Genomic DNA, 14,058 nt, shown 5'->3' with positions numbered 1-14,058 from the left:
CTCTGTGCTGACAGCTTGGAGTCTGGAGCCTGCTTTAGATTCTGTGTCTCCCTCTCTCTCTTCCCCTTGCCTGCTGACTCTCTCTTTCTCTCCCTCTCTCTCTCTCTCTCTCTCTCTCTCTCTCTTTCTCTCTTTCTCTCTTTCTCTCTTTCTCTCTCAAAAATAAATATACATTAAAAAATATAAAAAGGAAGTTGAAAGAAATAGTTATAGGTTGTATCAAAATAATTACTGTATTTATTATATTTAAATCAAACATCTAGGAGGAGATTCAGATAGTGGAGGAGTAGGGTGACCCAGGCTTGCCTTGTCCCTTGAAAACAGCTAGATAAATATCAAATCATTCTAATCACCCAAGAAATAGATCGGAGGCCTGAGCGAACAAACTGCACAACTAGAGATAAGAAAAACTGCCACATTATGGAAGGTAGGAATTGCAGAGAGTTGATTTGGAGGATAAAAGAGCTGTGGGCATTGAGGAGGGGAGGGAGACCTGATCATGACAGAGGAGTGAGAATGAGGGAGAATGTGAAGAGAGAGAGCGACAGAGAGAGAAAGAGTGAAAACACGCACAAATGATTGCATGACAAAAACCTCTTGCCAAAACCCACTGACTTGGAAAAGGAGAGAGGCTAAATACCATAAGTTTTTGTAAGCAATGGAGTGCAGAGTCTGAAGTCTTGGAGGTCTGTCCCATTGCCAGTGTCCTCTGGTGGGCTTAGCAGTGCTCTGGTGGGGAAGGAGGGCAAAAAACCAGGAGCAGGAAGGGTGGCCTGAGGATCCCCAGGGTTGCACAAGGAGAAGCACTTGCCTTTATTGTAGTGCATTTGGGAGAGGTGGCATGGCCTCTCCAGGGACAAAAGCCATGGCAGGCACCATTGAGTGTCCCTGTTCACTAACATAGAAACAGGGATGCCAGGTGAGTGTGGCAAGCCTTTGTGTGGGCTTCTTGCTTCTCTTTACTATAAACTCAGAGCTGCTATGCAGTCATGTGACTGTTTTCTGGGACAAGCTGATGTCCTGCCACAGTGCAGTGAGACCCTCCCCCAGAGGATCTGCACAGGTCTGTGTCACTAGGATCTCTTGGATTTGGAGTTTTGAAAACCAGCTGCATGCCTGAGATAAAACACAGGAGTGCTGTGCCAGCTTGCAGGCAGACAGCTCAGATGCAGGCAGGGTGAAGGCAGTGATCTGAGAGAAGCCTGGGATACAGGAGTGGTGATCATTTCCTCTTCTCTGAGGGCTTCCTCAGAGGTAAGGAAAAAGTGCAGGTAAATCTCTCCTAGGACAAGTCTGCCTGAGAATCTGGGCCCCATCCCCATCCCCAGACAACCAGCACAAACCCCTTGTGTGTACCAACTCTAGTGATCATAAAGTGCTACAAAGCTTAAGCCCTAGGGGAAATAGGATCTAACTTCCTTTGCTTTTATTAATCTTTTTGTATGGGATACAGAATAATTTATTTAATTTATTTAAAAAAAATTTTAATTTAATTTTATTATTTTACCTTTTTTGGATCTAGCTTCTTTTAACAAGCAGACCAAAACACACCTAGGACGTAGCTTCTTTTTTTAAAAAATTTTTAACGTTTTAATTTATTTTTGAGAGATGTAGACAGAGCACGAGTGGGGGAGGGGCAGAGAGAGAGGGAGGCATGGAACCCAAAGCAGTCTCCAGGCTCTGAGCTGTCAGCACAGAGCCCAATGATGGGGCTCGAATACAAGAACCATGAGACCATGACCTGAGCTGAAGTCGGATGTTTAACCAACTGAGCCACTCAGGTGTCCCTATAATAGGCTTTTTTAACAATCATACAAAAAAGCAGTGATCCAGACAAAAATGACAAGATGGAGGAATTCACCCCAAGAGAAAGAACAGGAAGTCACAGCCAGGTATTTAATCAATATAGATACAAGTAAGATGTCTGAACCAAACTTTAAAACAATAATCATAAGGACACTAGCTGGGATTGAAAAAATAAGAGAAGACACTAGTGAATTCCTTACTGCAGAGATAAAAGAACTAAAAACTACTCAGGCTGAAATAAAAAAATGCTGTAACCAAGATGCAAAGGCAAATATATGCAGACATTGAGGATGGATGAAGCAGAGGAACCAATAAGTGATATAGAAGATAAAATTATGGGAAGAAACTGAAGCCAAAATAAAGAGGGAAAGAAAGGTATTGGCTTACAAATATATATAGAACTCAATACCTCCTTAAAGCATAATAATATTTGTATCATAGGCATCTCAGAAGAAGAAAAAGAGAAAGGGGCAGAAGCTTTATTTGAGCAAATTTGGGCTGAAAACATCCCTAATCTGAGGAAGTAAATAGGCATCAAAATCCAAGATACACAGAGAACTCTGATTAATTCAACAAAGCTGACTATCACCGAGATATAGTCAAATTCACAAAATGCATAGATAAGGAAAGGAAAGAATCCTGAAAGTAGCAAGGGGAAAAAGTCCTTAACCTACAAAGAAAGACATCAGGTTCCCAACATATCTTTGTAGAGAAACTTGGCAGGCCAGAAGGGAGTAGTATGATATATTCAGTGTGCTGAATGGGAAAAATATGCAGCCAAGAATACTTTATCCGGCAGGCTGCCATTCAGAATAGAAGCAGAGATAGAGTTTCCCAGACAAAAACAAAAGGAATTTGTGACCACTAAAAAAGTCCTATAAGAAATATTAAAGGGGCTCTTTTGGTGGGGGGGATAAAAAAACAAAAGCAGCAACCACTACAAAAGAACAGAGAACATCGTCAAAAACACCCAATTTCAGGTAACACAATGGCACTAAATTCATATCTATCAATAATTACTCTGAGTATAAATGGACTAAATGCTCTTATCAAAACACATAGAGTATCAGAACAGATATAAAAAAAAAAAAACGCAGGGGTGCCTGGGTGACTCGGTAGGTTAAGCGTTTGACTCTTGATTTCAGCTCAGGTCATGATCTCATGGTTTTGAGTTCGAGCCCTGTGTTTGGCTTTTTGATGACAGCATGGAGCCTGCTTGGGATTCTCTCTGCCCCTCTCCCTGCCCTTCTCCCACACTTTCTCTCTCAAAAATAAATGAATATTAAAAAAAAGTCTTAAAAACCAAAAACACAACCCATGTATATGCTTCCTACAAGAGACTCATTTTAGACCTAAAAACACCTACAGATTAACAGTGAGGGGATGGAGAAATATTTATCACACAATTGGACATCAAAACAAAGCATGGTACCAATACTTAAATCAGACAAACTAGATTTTATTTTATTTTTTTATTATTTTTTAAAATGTCCATTTATTTTTGAGAGAGTATGAGTGGGGAAGGGGCAGAGAGAGGGATACACAGAATCTGAAGCAGGCTCCAGGCTCTGAGCTGTCAGCACTGAGCATGACACATGGCTCGAACCCACGAACCGTGAGATCATTACCTGAGCAGAAATTGGATGCTTAACCGACTGAGCCACCCAGGTGCCCCCAGACAAACTAGATTTTAAACTAAAGAGTGTAACAAGAGATGAAGAAGTACACTATATCATCATAAAAAGGAGTATCCGACAAGATCTAACAGTTCTAAATATAATGTCCCCAACATTGGAGCACATAAGTATATAAATAAATTAATAGCAAATATAAAGAAACTCAATAATACAGTAATAGTAGGGGACTTTGGCACCCCTATACATCAATGGACAGAACGTCTAAGCAGAAAATCAACAAGGAAGGAATGGCTTTGAATGACATACTGGACTAGATGGATTTAATATATATATTCATAACATTTCATCTTAAAGCAGCAGAACGTACATTCTTTTCAAGTGCACATGGGATGTTCTCCAGAATAGATCACATACTGGGTCACAAATCAGCCCACAAAAAGTACAAAAAGATTGAAATAATACCATGCATATTTTCAGACCACAATGTTGTGAAACGTGAAGTCAACCACAAAAAAAATGTGGAAAGTCAACAGATACATAGAGATTAAATAACATCCTATTAATGAATGGGTTAACTGGGAAATTGAAGATGAAATAAAGATACATGGAAGCAAGTGAAAATGAAAACAACAGTCCAAAACATTTGGGATGCAGCAAAGGCAATCCTAAGAAGCAAGTATATTGCAATACAGGACTACCTTAAGAAACAAGAAAAGTCTCATATGAAATCTAACATTACACCTAAAGGAGCCAGAAAAGGTACATCAAATAAAGCCTAAAGCCAACAGAAGAGATACAATAAAGATAGAGCACAAATAAATGGTATAGAAACAAAAACAGTAGAACAAATCAATGAAACCAAGAGCTGCTTCTTTGAAAGAATAAATAAAATTGATAAACCTCTAGCCAGACTTATGAAAAAGACAAGAGAAAGGACCCAGATAAAATCAGGAAGGAAAGAGGAGAGATCACAATAAACACCACAGAAGTACAAGTAATTATGAGGATATTATGAAAAATTATATGCCAACAAAGTGGGCAGCCCTGAAGAAATGGATAAATTCCTAGAAACATAACAAACTACAAAAACTGAAGTTGGAAGAAATAGAAAATTTGAACAGATCCACAGCCAGGAAAGAAATTGAATCCATAATAAAAAATCTCCCAGCAGACAAAAGCCCAGGGCCAGATGGCTTCCCTGGGTAATTCTACCAGACATTTACGGAAGAGTTAATACCTGTTTTTGTCAGACTATTCCAAAAAATAGAAGGAAAATGTCAAAACTCATTCTATCCAGGTCAGCATTACCCTGATTCCAAAATGAGACAAAGTCCCTGCTGAAAAGGAGATTTACAGGCTAATATCCCTGATGAACATGGATGCAGCATTTCTCAACAAGATACTATCAAATTGAATCCCAACAGTACATTAGAAGAATCATTCACCACGATCATCTGGGATTTATTCCTGGGCTACACAGTGTGATATACTGTATTAATAAAGGGTAAGAACCATATGATTCAATAGATGCAGAAAAAGCATTTGACAAAATACAGCATCCATTCTTGATAAAAACCCTCAACCAAGTAGATATAGATTGAACCTACCTCATCATCATAAAAGTTATATATGAAAGACCCACAGCTAATATCATCCCCAATGGGGAAAAACAGCTTTTCCTCTAAGGTCAGGAACAAGACATGGATGTCCACTCATTATTATTTAATATAGTACTGGAACTCTTAGCCTCAGCAATCAGACAACAAAAAGAAATTGCATCCAAATCAGCAAGGAAGAAGTCAAACTTTCACTGTTTGCAAATGATATGATACTCTATGTAGAAAACCTGAAATACTCCAAAAAATTGCCATCACTAACACATGAATTTAGCAAAGTTGCAGGAAAAGAAATCCACATACAGAAATATGGTGCATTTCTATTTACCAATAATGAAGCAGCAGAAAAAGAAATGAAGGAATAACCCCATTTACAGTTACAGTAAAAACAATAATAGACCTAGGAAAAAACATACTCAAAGTGGTAAAAGATCTGTACTCTGAAAACTATAGAATAGTTATGAAGGAAATTGAAGAGGACACACAGAAATGGTATACTTTCCATGCTCATGGATTAGAAGAATAAATATTGTTAAAATGTCTATAATAACCAAAACAACTTAAACATTTACTGCAACCCCTATCAAAATACACCAGAATTATTCTCAGAGCTAGAACAATCTTAAAATTTTCGTGGAACCATAAAAGACTCAATAACCAAAGCAGTCCTGAAAAAAAAGCAAAGCTGGAGACACCACAATTTCAGACATCAAGCTGAATTACAGAGCTGTAGTCATCAAGACAGTATGGTAGTGGCACAAAACTAGATATGTAGATCAATGGAACAGAATGGAAAACCCAGAAATGGACCCACATTTATATGGTCAACTAATCTTCGATAAAGCAGGAATGAATATCTGATGGAAAAGACAGTTTCTTCAACAAATGGTGTTGGGAAAACTGGGCATTGACACGCAGAAAATGACCACTTTCTTACACCATATACAAACATAAATTCTAAATGGATGAAAGACCTAAATGTGAGACAGGAAACCATCAAACTGATGAGATAACACAGGCAGCCACCTCTTTGACCTTGGCCAGAGCATCTTACTAAACATGTCAGTGGAGAAAAGGTAAACAAAAGTAGACATGAACTATTGGGATCTCGTCAAGATAAAAAGCTTCTTCACAGTGAAGTAAACAATCAACAAAACTAAAAGGCAGCCCATGGAATGGGGGAAGATGTTTGCAAATGACCTATCAGGTAAAGGGTTAGTATGCAAAATCTATAAAGTACTTATCAAACTCAACACCCAAAAAAAAACAATCCAGTGAAGAAATGTGCAAAAGACATGAATAGACACTTCTCCAAAGAAGACTTCCAGGTGGCTAACAGTCATATGAAAAGATCGTCATCATTCATCATCAGGGAAATACCAGTCAAAACCACAATAAGATACCACCTCACACCTTTCACAATGGCTAAAATTAACAACACGGGAAACGAGATGTTGGCAAGATTGTGGCAAATGGGGAACGCTCTTATACTGTGGTAGGAATTCATATTGGTTCAGCCACAGTATGGAATTTCCTCAAAAAGTTAAAACCTACCCTATGACCCAGAAATTGCACTACTAGGTATTTATCCAAAAGATACAAAAATACTAATTCATGGCAACATGCACCCTGATTTTAATAACATTATCAACAATAGCCAAACTATTGAAAGAGCCTAAGTGTCCATCGACTGATGACTGGATAAAGAAATTGTATATATATGATGGAATACTACTTAGCCATCAAAAGGAATGAAATTTTGCTATTTGCAAGTATATGGATGGAGCTAGAATGTATTATGCTGAGCAGTAATAAGTCCATCAGAGAAAGACAAATAGCATGTGATGTCACTCATATGTGGAATTTAGGAAACAAAATAGATCAATATGTAGCATGGGGGAAAAGGGAGGGAAACAAACCATTTGACTTAATGATAGAGAACCAACTGAGGGTTGATGGAGATAGGTGGGTGGGGTATGGGCTAAATGGGTGATGGGTATTAAGGAGGGCACTTTTTATGAAGAGCACTATGTGTTATATGTATGTTACAAATCACTAAATTCTACTCCTGCAACCAGTATTACACTGTATGTAAGTAACTAAGATTTAAATAAAAGTTGGAATAAAAATAAAGCATCTAAAATCCTAACTTCAATGGAAAAAAAAAAGTTACTAATTTTTCTTAATGAATAACAATATACAGGGGCTTAGTAATTATAAGCAGTTTGATTTTTTTTCTCAACAAATTTATGTGAGCATACCTGATATTTGCAAACCTTTGTTTAAGAAATTCATTAAGATCTCAGTTTTGAAAGTGACCTTGGATATTTTCTAGTTTAGTCTTCTGTATGGTTCTGTAATCCTCTCTATGATAGGCACACAGAGTGGCCATTTATTTTTTACAATAATGAAACTCTGGATAAAAGAACCTAAGGCAGTCCATCCATTTTCTGGCAGCTCTCATTTTACCTAAGGTCTTTCCTTATGTCAAACACAAACCTGTCTCATAATAATTTCTATCCATTTGCTTTCCTGCTCTTCCGTTGGTGCTATACAGAAAAACTCTCATCCCTCTTGCATAAAACAACACTGCATATTTCAGTTATACTTTAACTAATTTTGCATACTGGATAAGTATATTATTAACTTTAATCCTCATATACCATAAATTGGAGTTCTTGTGTATAATGATCATTCTTTGCCAAAAATATGTAGCATAGTTAGTGTTTTCTAACAGATGTATTTTGACAACTATAGAATAGAGTCAGATTCTGACTTCTCTTGTTCTAGGTAATATATTTCTATTTATACTATCTAAGAACACATTCATTTTTATATTTATATTTAAGTGTCCCTACAGTCAACCTTGCTTATAATTTACCTTTAACCATGACATAGTGAAGTTGGAGTTCTCTAAAATTAATTCAACCTCTTTACATGGGCTACTGGTAAGCTATGTCTTTTTCCAATCTGTACTTATGCATGTAGACTAGGGACAGTTATGCCTGTTTAACTTAAATCTTACTGATCCAGTCTATCATATCTAATTGTGGTTATTGATTTCTCCTTGCCATTGTACTTTTTTTAAGGGGATCTTTCTCTTTTATTAGATTAAAAAACACAAATAAAACTGTCGTAGACTATGGGTCTAGAGTTCTCTCTTGTCTAGCAAAAGAGCAGGACGCAGGATTGAAAGTGAGAGATGGATAATGTCTGGGAAAAGACAAGAGCCCCGAATAAGGGTCCTTGTCCCGTTTTTATTAGAATCAGAAGGCTTACAAACATAGCGATGGACATGCACAAAGGGACAATGAATCTGTGAACATTAACTTGTGGACTTGAGGGAAAGGGGTTCTTGAAGATATTCATGGTTAGGGGTTTGGGTTAATACAAAACAAAATCCGGGCACCGGGCAGTTGGGAGGAAGGTTCTTTACAGCGGATATGAGGCAGCATCTCTGTTTATTTTAGCTAGCCTAGTGGATGAGACAGATAGGGGAAATAACATCAGGGTTAATAAGGCGCCTTTTGTTAACCATCTCTGCTCTGGGCTGCTTTGCCTGCAGTGCAGGGGTCCATAGTCTAATTACCAGTTTACCTAACCTGGCCCTATCCTCTTCTGAAAGCAGCTTTTCTGCTACAGTACTAAATTGGGGGTGCTTCCACCCTGAATATCTAATCTTGTTTACATTATATACCTATATATTGGGCACCTTTGTGCCCGTTCCTATTTTAGGCCTTTGCCTCTCCCTCTCTATTCTGGGGGCTCTGCACCCCGTCTCTATTTTGGGGTGCCTTTGCACCGCCCTGTTCCTGGTGCCTTTGTGCCTCCCTATTCTCAGGTTGCCTTTTCACCCTCCTATTCTTGGGGTGCCAATCTAGTGTACCCAAACTTGTGTGTGAACATGTTATGACTTTGTATTTCTTTATGCCTTGTTAACCCATTGGTGTAAGTCCGGGGGATTCCTAAGCTCATCCCCCCCAAAAAACCAGGAGAACTTTGGGAAAAGTTCAGAGATGACAAAGGGGAGAAGCAGGGAGAGGAGGGGGAACATTAAGAGCCCCAAGTCAGGGCAGGAAAGAAGTTTCTAAGGACTAAACATCTCTTTATTTGACTATAATTTTCTGGTGGTAGGCTTGTGTCCCAGAGCCAGCCAGGGGCTTGGGATCTGGTGGGCCAGGGCCCAGTACTGAGGCAGTGGGTGACAGCCTCTGGGCAGTGCTCTACTACTTGATAATCTTGAAGGCTCAAGCAGTGGCACAGCTGATGTCTGTGACACGGTCCATGTGCAGGGTTGGGTCATGGGTCACAGGGCAGACCTCCGGAACAGGGACCTTTGGGAGCTACCCTAGAGGACATCATTCCTTGAATGTATAATCACTAAAAGTGGTGAAGGTATGGGAGCAGCAAGCAGGAGGCATGATGGGTTCAGGGCTGTCATGGGTAGTCAGTGCAGAAGCGATGGGAGCAGTATCCAGTCCTTCCACATTCACATTCTCTTCTTTAGGACCTGGCTCCCCAACAAGTGGCACTGTCACCGAATGATAGGTGTTTATGGGCCTAGGGCACTTCCACTTCTTCTGTACTTGCTTTTTGCCAGCCTCGAGCTGTTCATATGTCTCCAGTGTACATAAGTTGAACTCCTCTGATCTTGTTCTCCCCTGTACCCAAAGGAATGTCTGTAATGTATGCTCACCTGTAGACTGATGCATGGAATTCTGTCAGAGCCATCTTCCTCTAGTTCTAGTGGCAGTAGTGCCTTGTCTTCTCAGGCCTTCTGAGAGCTACCAGCTGGAGTGCTGACCTTTCGAGTCCTCAGGCTCTTGAGAGGCTCCTTATTGCTTTGGTAACTATTCAGAGCTTCCTTCTTGGCTCTTCTGCTTCTCTATCCCTGAATGGTTCATCCCCTTCATTGATGTCAGAGTCCTAGTCCACCTAATCCTCTGTGTTTGACTGGTGCCCTTGATACTCATTATCTCCTTATTCCTCTGTGAAACCCCCATAAGTCGTCTGATAGAACCCCTCTTCCTCTCTTGTCTCTAGGATCGCAGAAAGCTGGTTCCCTGCCGTCTTCCTGGGGACCTGGCCCTTAGCCAAACTCATACTGCCTACTGAGACTGTGCTAATAGCAACCCCTCACCCAGTGCCCTGTTCACTATTGTACTTTTTATCTTTTCTAGTCTTAAGTCACCTCAGATTTATCTACATTCTTAGAGAAATATATGTAAGTTTGAATCTGAATTCTGACTCCACCACTGACTAGTTGGATGACATTGGAGAGAATTCTTAATGGTGGCATAAATAATTGGATATATGAATGTACCATTATCAAACTACAGTTTACATAATTTTTTGGAAACTTAGCATATTTCCAGTTATTTTGCTATTATAATCAGTACTTTGATAAAATACCCTGTACACAAATCTTTATGTTCATCTATCAATATTTACTTAAATTTCTAGAAATGGAATTGTAGGCCAGAAAGCATAAAAAATATCAATATAGTGAGGTGCCTGGGTGGCTCAGTAGGTTAAGTGTCCGATTCCGGCTCAGATCATGATCTCATGGCTTGTGAATTTGAGCCCCTCATCAGGCTCTGTGCTGTCAGCTCAGAGCCTGGAGCCTGTTTCAGATTCTGTGTCTCCCTCTCTCTCTACCCCTCCCCAACTCGTGCTCTGTCTCTTTCTCTCAAAAATGAATAAATGTTAAAAGAAATTTAAAAAATATATATCAATACAGTGCCAAATCGAAATGCATAAAGGTAGTACTCATTTAACCAAAAATATTTCCTGAATTCCTCTTGTATGTGTGTGAGGCACTGTTATAAGAGGCACTGTTATAAGCACCTGGTAATGTTTTATTAATTTTCATTAGCAGTCTGGGATAGACCCACTTCTCTACATACTTGTTAACTATTAGTGTTCTTTCTCTTTTTTATTAATCTTAGAGAGATGATGATTTTTTTAGCTTACTTTGACACTCATCTTTGAAAGCTGAAAATCTAGGTAGGAGGGTAAGTAGCATTTGTCCCAAATAGTTGAATTTACATACTACTTAATTTTCAAGTAACTTTGTGCTCTTTATTATAGAATACACAGAATTCAATTCCTTGGTATTTATTGTATTTCACAATACATTTAAAATAGAATTTAATTGAATTACTTATCTAAGTTGGTTGCCAGCTAGGTACTAGAAAATATTCCCAAAGATGGGATCCAGTATTTGAAGAACTTAGAATTATGAAGGAATGAAAATGTGATTTGCATGCAATATTTCCAGGTAAGGTGAGTTTTGCCTCTTTATTTACAATAAAGCCTCTACTAAACCAAAACATTATGATTGAGGTGTTCTGGTTAATTGAATCTTCTGGTAAATTTGTGGTTAACTCGAAAATCCTTTTATAGTTTAATTCTTGTTGGTTAAACATCTTTTTAAAAGGTTTCAGTATACTCCTATCTTATTAAGTACCATCTGGTGAATATAATTAAATTTGTCTATTAGGAAACTGCAGAGCCAGGGGGTAATCATTTCTTTAAACCATGAAATTTGCATTATTCAGATCTATAAAATGATACAACTGTGCTGTGTGTATACAATCAGCCATAGATATCATTGCATGTTACTTTATTAAATATTTCTGTGATATGAGTTTGACTTACTGTCATTGGCTTGTTTTTACCAAAAAAATAACAGAGAAGAAATACTGATTTGAGGGTTCTAGTTACTTTGGTTCAATTTAATTTAAATGTGTTTTTTTTTTTTGTGGCTTTATAGCTTACTTAATCTAATTAGACTTTCTGAGTACAAACAAGTTGTATTTATACAGTAAGTCCCATTGAAGCCCTATAGTAATCTATAGTAAGGCTTCTAATCTATAGTAAGGATGTTCTTCCTTCAGTGGAAACAGAATTCTCACAGTAGAGTTGAAATTTTTTTTTCTCAACTTTATATCTGACAAATAGGAATTATATGTATGTATGTATACATATATATATGTATATACACATATATATATGTATGTGCACATTTTCTTTTGTGTATGTTTGGAAAGGAAAACACTTAAGATCTACCCTCTTAACAAATTTCAAGTATACAATACGAATTTCAAGTATACAATACAATATAGTTAACTATAGTCACCATACACTAACTATATTTCTAGAACTTATTCTTTAATAACTGAAACTTTACTCTTTGGCAACCTCCACATTTCCTCCTCCACCCACCTCTGGTGACCACTATTCTGCTCTATGCTTCTGAGACTTTGTTTGCTTGTTTGCATTTCAGTTCTAAGTGAGATTGATCTTGCTTTAGTTGGATTATTGGCATTTGTAATTTTTTTAATTCAAGTGTAATTAACATACAGTATTATAGTTTTAGGTTTACAATATAGTGATTGAACAATTCTATACATTTCTCTGTACTTATCAAGATAAGTGTATGCTTAATTCCCTTTATCTATTTCACCCATTACCCACCCTCGTTAATTTCCCTGGCAACTACCAGTTTCTTCTCTGTATTTAAGAGTCTGGGTTACTTTTTTTGTTTTGTTTTTAATTTAAATTTTAGTTAATGTACAGTACAATATTGGTGTATTGGTTTCAGGAGTAGAATTCAGTGATTGATCACTTACATACAAAACCCAGGGCTCATCACAAGTGCTCTCCTTAATACTCATCACCCATCTAGTCCATCTCCTACTCACCTCCTGCCATCAACCCTCAGTTTATTCTCTATCGTTAATAGGCTTTTTTGGTTTGTTTCCCTCTCTTATCTTTCTCCCCCTTTTCCCCAAATGTTCATCTGTTTTGTTTCTTAAATTCCACATATCAGTGAAATCATATGGTATTTGTCTTTCTCTGATTGACTTATTCACTTAGCATAATACATTCTAGATCCATCCATGACATTGCAAATGGCAAGAGTTCATTCTTTTTGATGGCTGAGCAATATTCCATTCCTTATATATATACCACATCTGATTTATGCATTCACCAGTGAATGGATATTTGCACTTTCTCCATAGTTTGGCTATTGTTGATAATGCTGCCAATAAACATTGGGGTGCATGTACCTCTTCATATCTGTATTTTGTATCCTTTGGGTAAATACCTAATAATGCCATTGCTGGATCGTAGGGAAGTTCTGTTGTTAGGTTTTTGAGGAAACTCCATACTGTTATTTTGTTCTAGTACCATACTGTTTTGATCACCACAGCTTTGGAATATAGTTTCACATCCAGAATCGTGATGCCTCCAGTTTTTCTTTTTCAAGATTGCTTTGACTATTTATTTGCAGTCTTTTGTGGTTCCATATCAGTTTTTGGATTGTTTCTTCTAGTTCTGTGAAAGTGCTGGTGGTATTGTTATAGGGTTTGCATTAAACATGTAGATTGCTTTGGCTAGTATAGACATTTTAACAACGTTTTTTCTTTAAAATAGGAGCATGGAATTTTTTCCAATTTCTTTCTGTCTTCTTCAGTTTCTTTCATAAGTTTTCTGAATACAGATGTTTTACCTCTTTGGATAGGTTTATTCCTAGGTCTGTTAATTGATTTTGGTACAATTGTAAATGGAAACATTCCTTTTTCTTCTGCTTTATTATTGGTGTACAGAATTGCCACAGATTTCTGTATGTTGATATTATATCCCATGTCTTTGCTGAATTCATGCATTCTAGCAATTTTTTGGCAGAGTTTTTCAGGTTTTCTACATACAGTATAATGTCATCTGCAAGTAGTGGAAGTTTGACATGTTTCTTACTGATTTGGATGCTTTTTCTTTCTTTTTGTTTTTGATTCCTGAGGCTAAGCCTTCCTGTACTATGTTAAATAGTAATGGTGAGAGTAGACATCCCTTTCTTGTTCCTGAATGCTATGTTTTTCCCAATGACAATAATATTAGTTGTGGGTCTGTAGTATATGACTTTTATGATGCCGAGTTATGTTCCATCTACACCTACTTGGTTGAGGGTTTTTTATCAAGAATGGATGCTGTAT

At 37.7% G+C, this 14,058-nt stretch overlaps 1 protein-coding gene and 1 pseudogene across 4 annotated transcripts in view; one reads left to right on the top strand and one right to left on the bottom strand.

Annotated features, from left to right (window-relative positions):
• Positions 1–14,058, top strand: part of APOOL (apolipoprotein O like) — a 105,481-nt gene that overhangs the window by 33,686 nt on the left and 57,737 nt on the right. The window lies entirely within an intron of this gene.
• On the bottom strand, positions 9,166–10,162 carry LOC125931804 (vacuolar protein sorting-associated protein 72 homolog; annotated as a pseudogene).

This window comes from Panthera uncia, chromosome X (genome assembly GCF_023721935.1).
Source record: "Panthera uncia isolate 11264 chromosome X, Puncia_PCG_1.0, whole genome shotgun sequence".
Classification (NCBI taxonomy): Eukaryota; Metazoa; Chordata; class Mammalia; order Carnivora; family Felidae; genus Panthera; species Panthera uncia.
The sequence above is the reverse complement of the archived record's forward strand: the minus strand, read 5'-3'. Positions and strand labels throughout refer to the sequence as shown.